The sequence below is a fragment of the Peromyscus leucopus genome, chromosome 17 (assembly GCF_004664715.2).
Source record: "Peromyscus leucopus breed LL Stock chromosome 17, UCI_PerLeu_2.1, whole genome shotgun sequence".
NCBI lineage: Eukaryota > Metazoa > Chordata > Mammalia > Rodentia > Cricetidae > Peromyscus > Peromyscus leucopus.
The window spans coordinates 12,145,765-12,153,954 of record NC_051077.1 but is presented as its reverse complement, the minus strand read 5'-3'; positions in this window follow the sequence as shown (position 1 = coordinate 12,153,954).

Sequence of the window (8,190 nt, the reverse complement as noted above, 5' to 3'; positions counted from 1 at the left end):
ATTACACAGTAAGCTTAGGATGCCAGATGACTGTTTACCAGTCTTAGCAAATACCTCTGGGATGAACGAATGTGGGAATGCCTTTATCAGGGCTAAGACGGGATCTCTTTTTGTGATGGTTTGAATGAGGCATGACCCCCCCATAGATTCACACCAAGCAAGCTGAACACTTGCCCCTTTTGATGGCACGGTTTGGGGTGCTTATGGCCTTTAGGGGGTGCATCCTTGCTGTGTGAAGTGGACTTTGAAGGCCTGCAGCCTTGTCTGCTTGCAGTTCACATTCTCTGTTGTCGTGTGGTTAAATATGTGACCGGGCAGCTTCCTGCTTTGTTGCCTGCTGCAATGCTGTGCCAACTCTCATGGACACCGTCTCTGAAAGTGCAAGCCACAATGAACTGTTTTTTGTTTTTTGTTTTCCCATAAATTGCTTCAGGTCATGGTATTTCACTATCACAGAAATAGAAAAGTTACTAATAAATCATCATAATACAATTTCCCCTTAAAGACTGGGTTACTGGCATTCATACTCTGACATGAGTTCATTTAATAATGGGGTCCTTGATAAGTTAAGAGGAACTGAAATGGGGGCACAGTGGCTTGTGTGCCCAGCATTCAGGTGACTGACACAGGAGGAGCATGGAAGTTCAGGGAAGACTGCACTACCTACTAAGATCCAGGCCAGCCGGCATCAAAAACCACAAAAATAAGTGAGTAAATAAATACAAATTAAAAGCCGCCTGAGCCAGATGTAATAGTGCACACCTGCAATCCCAGCATAGAGGAGATAATGGAAGTTCAAGGCCAGACGAGCTACCCAGTGGATGCCAGGCCAGCCTAGGCTACAGAGTGAGACCTTGTTTCAAAACGAAAGCTAAAACTAAAATGAGCAAAGCCCATAAATTCTGAGTCAAGCTTTTCTTTTCAAGATGACAAAGTCAATGCTCAGAAGGATGAAATAAGCCACTCAGGGCCACCGTGACCAGTGGGAAGACATCTAGTTTCTCAGCTACACTCGTCATTTCTTCTTTACTTGGAATATATTAGGAAAGCAACTTGGGGAAGTGGGGAGTGAAGAAATTTCGATGATCTGAAATCACAGGAGGGGCAAGTGAGAAAGCAGAAATCAAGGATGTAACAAAAGACGGTGACAGTTCATAGTCCTTCCCTATCTATACCTGTCACTGCTGAATGCTTCACATGGATCAATCCCCCACTCCTCACAATAAAAGGACATTACCAGTTGCCTTTTCCTCAGGGAAAATGACACTTAATTGAGTCCAGGACTTCCAAAAGCTACGGCAAAGCCAACGTCCGAGTCTAGAATTTCCAGACCATTACATCATGGTACCCACTGTGCTAAAAAAAAAATTCATGAAGAAACTCCGATCTTCTTGGCTTTTGCCAATACTAGGGCTGGTTATGTAGCTCCCTGATTTTGTGCCTGCCCACCATATACAAAGCACTGGGATCGTCTCCAACGTGCCCTGCACAGTAATCAAGTATGGATGCTTAATTGTAAGAGTTCTCCAAAGTCCCAACTCATACGCGATCTTTTTAAAGTATATCCTAGTAATAGAACAGTAAAGGTTAGGAAATAAGGCCTTTTTAAGTGCAGAACTATGGCCCAGCAGTTTCAAAATGGGGACGCAGAGGCAAGTTCCTGACCTTGCAAGGCTCCCTGTGCTTCCAGCTGCTGCCCTCTGCTGTGGGGACCACATCCAGGGAGCTAAGTCTACAGAATGCCGAGATCAGAGCCTGGGAACGTGGTGATGAGCATCACACAAGAAGCGAAGGATTTTACAGTTGGAAACCTGCCAAGTAAAGAATCATAGCTGGTGTCTGCAGAATTTTAAGTGATCCTGTCCCTGGGATAGATAGGTAAACTGTAACAGCGTAGAGAGTCCAACCTAAGGTGAAGATACATCGCCAATGAGAGCATCCTTCTGTCTTGGAATTTAAAGAATGAAACATTCTCTAAAATGTAACTTAACACTTCCTCCACCAGGTGACCATAGTAGTCTTTTGTATTAGGGAAGAACAGAGTCCTAGGAACTAATATTTTATAATATTAGTTTATATATAATTTATAATTACAGATTGATTTATTTTCTGTGCTGTTGTGTGTGCCTGCATGAGTTTATGTGAATCACATGTACACAAGCACCCATAGATGCAGAAAAAGGCGTTGGATCCCCTGGGACTGATGTTCGGATACCTGTGAGTGCTGGGAGGCTAACTTGTGTCCTATGCAATAACAATAAGCACTCTTAGCCACTTAGACATCACTCCAGGCCCATTTTCCTACCCTTAATGTAAACATCAGGATTGCAATCTTTGTGGACGCATTTCCAAGAGGAATGTCATCCAATGCAATGCACTCCAGGTGGAACTCGTAACTGCATTTCCCAGAAAATACAAAGTGCACCAGGAGTTGGATTTAATATTTGGTCCTGAGGCTGTAATGTTATAGCTGTTACTAATTATGACGTCACCACTTGATGATGAGCACATCAGTAAGTTGATATTGTCAGGTTATGACACCCCTAATATTCTTTTCTGAATACGGCAAAAAACCCAACATGGAAAGCAACCACTGGATTATCAGAAGCACACATTATGAGATGCCATATCTGCATTTACTCTTTACAGGTCAAAATAAACTAAACTTTAAACCCAGAGTATTGGTGAGTTTACTTCATTGAAGGGAGATGTCGGGGGAGCTTCTAAAGAGAGCTCTTCATATGTGAAGGAACAGCAAGGCAGCTGTCCTGTACTAACCAAGAGATGGACAGAACATTCTCCTGTTAAGAGAATGTCCACTGACCTGCACCATCAGTAGGCACAGGTGTGACAATTAACCAGAAAATTCTCCGGAGGAAATATGAGCATGTATGCAGATCTGTTCAGCTTGGAAGATCTAGCCCTCAACTTAACTCTTTTACAGAGTACTGGAAATGTAGTTGATGGAAAAAAATCACCTTGGCATTCACTTTGAGGTTTGATTTTATGATAGAATCAAAAGAGAAAATTTAATTCCAGTGATTAAAAAAAGAGAGAGAGAGAGTGAAGCCAGGTGGTGGTGGCACAGGACTTTAGTCCCAGCACTTGGGAGGCAGAGGCAGGAGGATCTGTGAATTTGAGAAACTCTGTCTAGAAAGAGAGAGAGAGAGAGAGAGAGAGAGAGAGAGAGAGAGAGAGAGAGAGAGAGAGAGAGAGAGAGATATCTTTCACTTTGAAAGGAGAAGATCAAATTAGCAGCTTGGGTGAGGAGATGAAAAATGTGTGTGGTTGTGCAGTTGCTGAGTACCAGACTATAATTTTGGTGGTGGAAACAGAAGTTAGTATACTTATCTTCTTGGTCCTTGTATGAAAGATTGCTCCATCTCCACCATCATGGAGCAAGAGAGACGTGTAGAATGATCATGAGTGGCCGGCTTCTCCTCAGTGGACCTCCATTCCCGATCTTTTGTTATACTGTAAGAGCCTGGCTGCACAACAGCTTTGGGACCCCCACCCCTTCAGCAATCCAGACGATTGTCATCCACAATCAGCCCAACTGCTAACAACCATTTATATTTTTTTAAAAATGGTGTTTGGACTCCACATTAAAAAGTAGATCTCAGTTGATCCTCAAGAGAGCATTTTCTTCTATCAAGTATAAATTCCACAAAAGGGTGAAATAATGAGATATAGAGAAAATTAGATCTTCCTAATTCACACCAAACAATAGCTGCAGTATTTTTCTTTGATCCCTTGGGCATTTTCTAAGTCATACCTAGCATTCATTGATTTAATATCTGCATTTAGGCCGGGAGGCTCATTAGGTAGCTTTCTGTTGCCTTAAACTTTATCTAACGTATCTTCTTATCTCAGGAATGTTCCCAAAAGATAACTTTAACATCTGCATTTTAATTAGGGAACCAAGCACAGGAAATCTCAGCCCTTGTAATATTCAGAAGAAAAAGAAATGAGCAATAAACCTTTGCCCTTAAAACCTCACTACAAAAGCATTGTATACACACAGCTGCAATGAAAAGTTTTACAGGTTGAAAACATAATTATGGGCTATCTTTGTGTTTTTATCCTGTTTCTACATTTCAGTCCCATTGAATATTGGGTAATTTTTTTTCTTGTCATTGTGACCAAAAGGCTCAAAAGAAACAATTAAACAGAGGGGCTTATTTTACCTCATGATGAAGAGGGCTTGGCAGCAGGAGTTGGAGGCATGAGGTTCTATCACTGAGCAGTCGGGGAGCAGAGAGATCAACACAGACCCAAGGACAGACTGTGATCCTCCACATCAGCTCTCCTAGTGTCCCATGATCCTCCACGTCACCTCTCCTAGTGTCCCATGATCCTCCACGTCAGCTCTTCTAGTGTCCCATGATCCTCCATTGAGGCCCCATCATCCAAAGCTTCCATAAGAGTAATACCTGGGACCAGTGTTCAGGCACTCGGGCCTGTGGGGGATATCTCGTATCTAAATTATGAAACTCAGCCTCAGACCTGATAGGGCTCATCCAGTCTCATAATACAAAACCCATTCGGTTCATAGTCTTAACAGCAATATTGCCTGAAAGTCCAAATTCTCTTCAGATACTCAAGGAAATCTCTTACCTATGAGCCCCTGTAACATCAAAAACCAAGGTACACATAATGGCACATGGCAAACATTCTAATACCAAATCTTGGAGCTCCATAGACTGCATCTCCTGATTTTGTTCTAGAACTGAGGCTCCTATAAAACAAAACAGTCTATTATAAAAAAAAATTGCAATTATATTAAGTTCTTTAATCTACATAATGTGTTTTGTACATCTAAAATCATTAGCAATGAGATGCCTTCCAACTCTGTCTAGATCTTTAAATTTTATTCATTAAAAACAGATAGGTTAGGTTAATTATATTAGAAGTCCTAATCAAGTAAAAGCTAGCACCTGGTCAAGGGTAGGTGAGTACTTAGAATTACTTTCCAGATCATGGTCACCAGCACAATGGCTTCAACGTCAGAAGTACTTGGGGGTTTCCATGTTTGAAAAGCATGAAGTATTTTCACTTCATTCATTAGTCCTCCAAGCCCCTCCATTCAGGCAGAAGAAGACCTCATTTTGTTTGACTTTACATTATAGACTGTGCAGTTTAAGGAAAGGTAGATGCCAGAATTACATGTCTTTTGAAGAAAATACCCTTTGGAGAATATTATACTCTGGATCCTTCTCCAAGAGTGAGCGGGGCCTAGGGCTTGATCACATCCATATAAGCCCCTCCCACCTGCTCAAGGGCCATGCTGTGAAGTCATTTTGATTTATCCTGAAAACAAAGGGGGTGATCTTACCAGCAAAATGTCTTCGTTACAGTAAAGTATTTGAATCAAAGCTAAATGATCAACTTCAAAATGTAAACAATAAGTAATTTACATATACCTGACTCCAGTAGTTAGAAATAAAGCTTACAAGGGATGATTAACAGCAGCCTAATAATACAACAGGGTGATAGAGTAGATGCTGTACAAGGAATCCATTTAGGAAGACATGTGAAGATGGTACAATTGATTCAAGGCAGAGTCTGGGTGGGTAGAGTTATTAGGTGGCCACTGCAACGTGAGTGATGCCCTGTGTAAATGGCAACCTTCCTGAAGCATGGCAGTAGATTGGAACCAGAGAAATACTAGAGTTATCGAGGCAGAAGTGTCGTGGAATATTATTTTAAGGTGTGTTACTTTTGTTTATATTGAATTTGTTTAGCTCTGTGAAGCTTTATTACTGTGCCTGTTGAAAACACCTGATGGTCTAATAAAGAACTGAATGACCAATAGCAAGGCAGGAGAAAGGATAGGTGGGGCTGGCAGGCAGAGAGGATATATAGAGGGAGAAATCTGGGAAGAGAGATCAAAGGATAGCCAGAGAAGGAGGAGGACTTCAGGGGCTAACCATCGAGCCACCCAGCCACCCAGCTACACATCAAGCCACGGAGTAAGAGTAAGATTTACAGAAGTAAGAGAACGGGAAAAGCCAGAGGCAAAAGGTAGGTGTGATAATTTCAGTTAAGGAAAGCTGGCAAGAAATAATCCAAGCTAAGGATGGGCATTCATAATTAAGAATAAGCCTCCATGTGTGATTTACTTGGGAGCTGGGTGCTGGGCCTCCCAAAAGAGCAAAAAACAACAACAACAACACAGAAGGATTAGTATTCATACCAAGACTGATACTCTCCTGCATGTAGCTCTGATGGGAAGGTGGCTTTCAGGTCAGCTCCAGGTAATTAGTAGGCACTGGCATGTGCGGGCTCTCATACTTCTCTTTAGCCGCTTTTGTCTTTATATTATTATTTTTTATTTTTTTTATTAAGAGATTTTCTTAATTCATTTTACATACCAACCACAAATTCCCCTGTCCTCCTTCCTTCCACCCCCAGCCCTCCCCTCCAATCCCCACCCCCATTCCCACCTCCTCCAAGGCAAGGTCTCCCATGGGGAGTCAGCAGAGCCTGGTACACCCAGTTGAGGCAGGTCCAAGCCCCTCCTCCCTGCACCAAGGCTGTGCAAAGTGTCCCACCATAGGCACTAGGCTCCAAAAAGCCTGCTTATGCACTAGGGATAGGTTCCATTCCCACTACCTGGGGGCCCCCTAAACTGTTCAAGCTAAACAACTGTCTCGACTATCCAGAGGGCCTAGTCCAGTACCATGGGGGCTCCTCAGCTATTGGTCCACAGTTCATGTGTTTCCACTAGTTTGTTCTTTACAGTCTTATACTTCAGAGCAAGAGAATGTAGGTTCATTACTGAGCCCCACCAATCACACCCTGGTTTCTGAGAGACGCCATCTACGAAGATCTGAAATGTGGGAGATTGAAATATGGGAGATCTCCTTGATACGGAGGAGATGGGCGTCACTTCAGCTTCGATGTGGCACTAAATATCAAGCCTTCTGAGCCAGGACTTCAGCTAGTGGCTGTGTGTTTTATGTATTGCCCCTGCTTACTTCCTTACTAGAAGACATCTAGTAAATAGTGCATGAGCTGAGGTCTTTTCTGCGAAACCTCTAGTGAGGTGGTTCTCAACCTTCCTAAGGCTGCATCCCTTTAACACAGTTCCTCATGTTGTGGTGACTTCCAACCATAAAATCATTTCATTGCCGCTTCATAACTGTAGTTTTGCTACTGTTATGAATCATAATGCAAAGATCTGATATGCAGGGTATCCGATATGTGACCTCCAATAGGGCCACCACCCGCAGGTTGAAAACTACTGTTCTGGAGACTCCCGGGGAAATGTCCATGCAGCAGATGGGAGGTACATGAGCCTGGAGATAGGACAGCATAACTGAAGCCCAGCACAGCTGGCTGCCAGGCTAAGGAGGACTGCAGAAGTCTCTGATGAGATCGGGGAGGGGAAAGTCAAGGTTGCGCTGTTGGTCTAGGTCAGACGTTCTGTCCTGCTTTTATCTCTTACAGATAATATGGCATTTGTCTTTAATGTGACACATCTGAGCTGCAGTGTCCTCTGAATTAGAGGACCGATACCTGTGACGATACCTGTAGTGGGAATTAAGTGGGTGATCTGTGGGCGGCGCTGACCAGAGGACTTAGCAAAAGAGAAACCAGAGGTTGTTAGATATTGTTATTGTCAAGGAGGAGGTTAATAAGAAACTGGGAGGAATAGATATTTAGAAGAAAGGTTTAAAAAAAAAAAACAGTCACAACAGTGCCAGATGCTTGAACATCTAGTCAAGGAAAGGTCCACGGACCCATTGAAAATGAGAACAAAGAAGCAATTAATAAGGTGGACGAGAACATTCAGTGCTGTTTGGGCCATTGGTCTCGGGCCATTTCAATTCAGAGTTCATCAAATTAGAAACTGAAAGTGTGTCTGATGGGTTTACAAGGTTAAACATAGGAGTGACGCCCTCCAATATTCATTTATGAATGTGTTTTCTTCATTTTCTAAATACTCTTTAGTCCATTTCCCAAAGATCCAAATTTGTGCTCTACACAGAATGAAAGCCTTGTTGTGTATGGTACAACTATGATCCATAAGAATGCAGACTATGGAACCCAAGGAGGGATATTTCTACACATAACCAACTAACTTCTGAGAGGTAAATAAAAAAAGACACCAGGCAGTGCTTTTATATAGTATGGCCCTGGGTTCCCACCTGCTGGGGAAGTTTCTGGGGCTGGATCCAAGGTGTT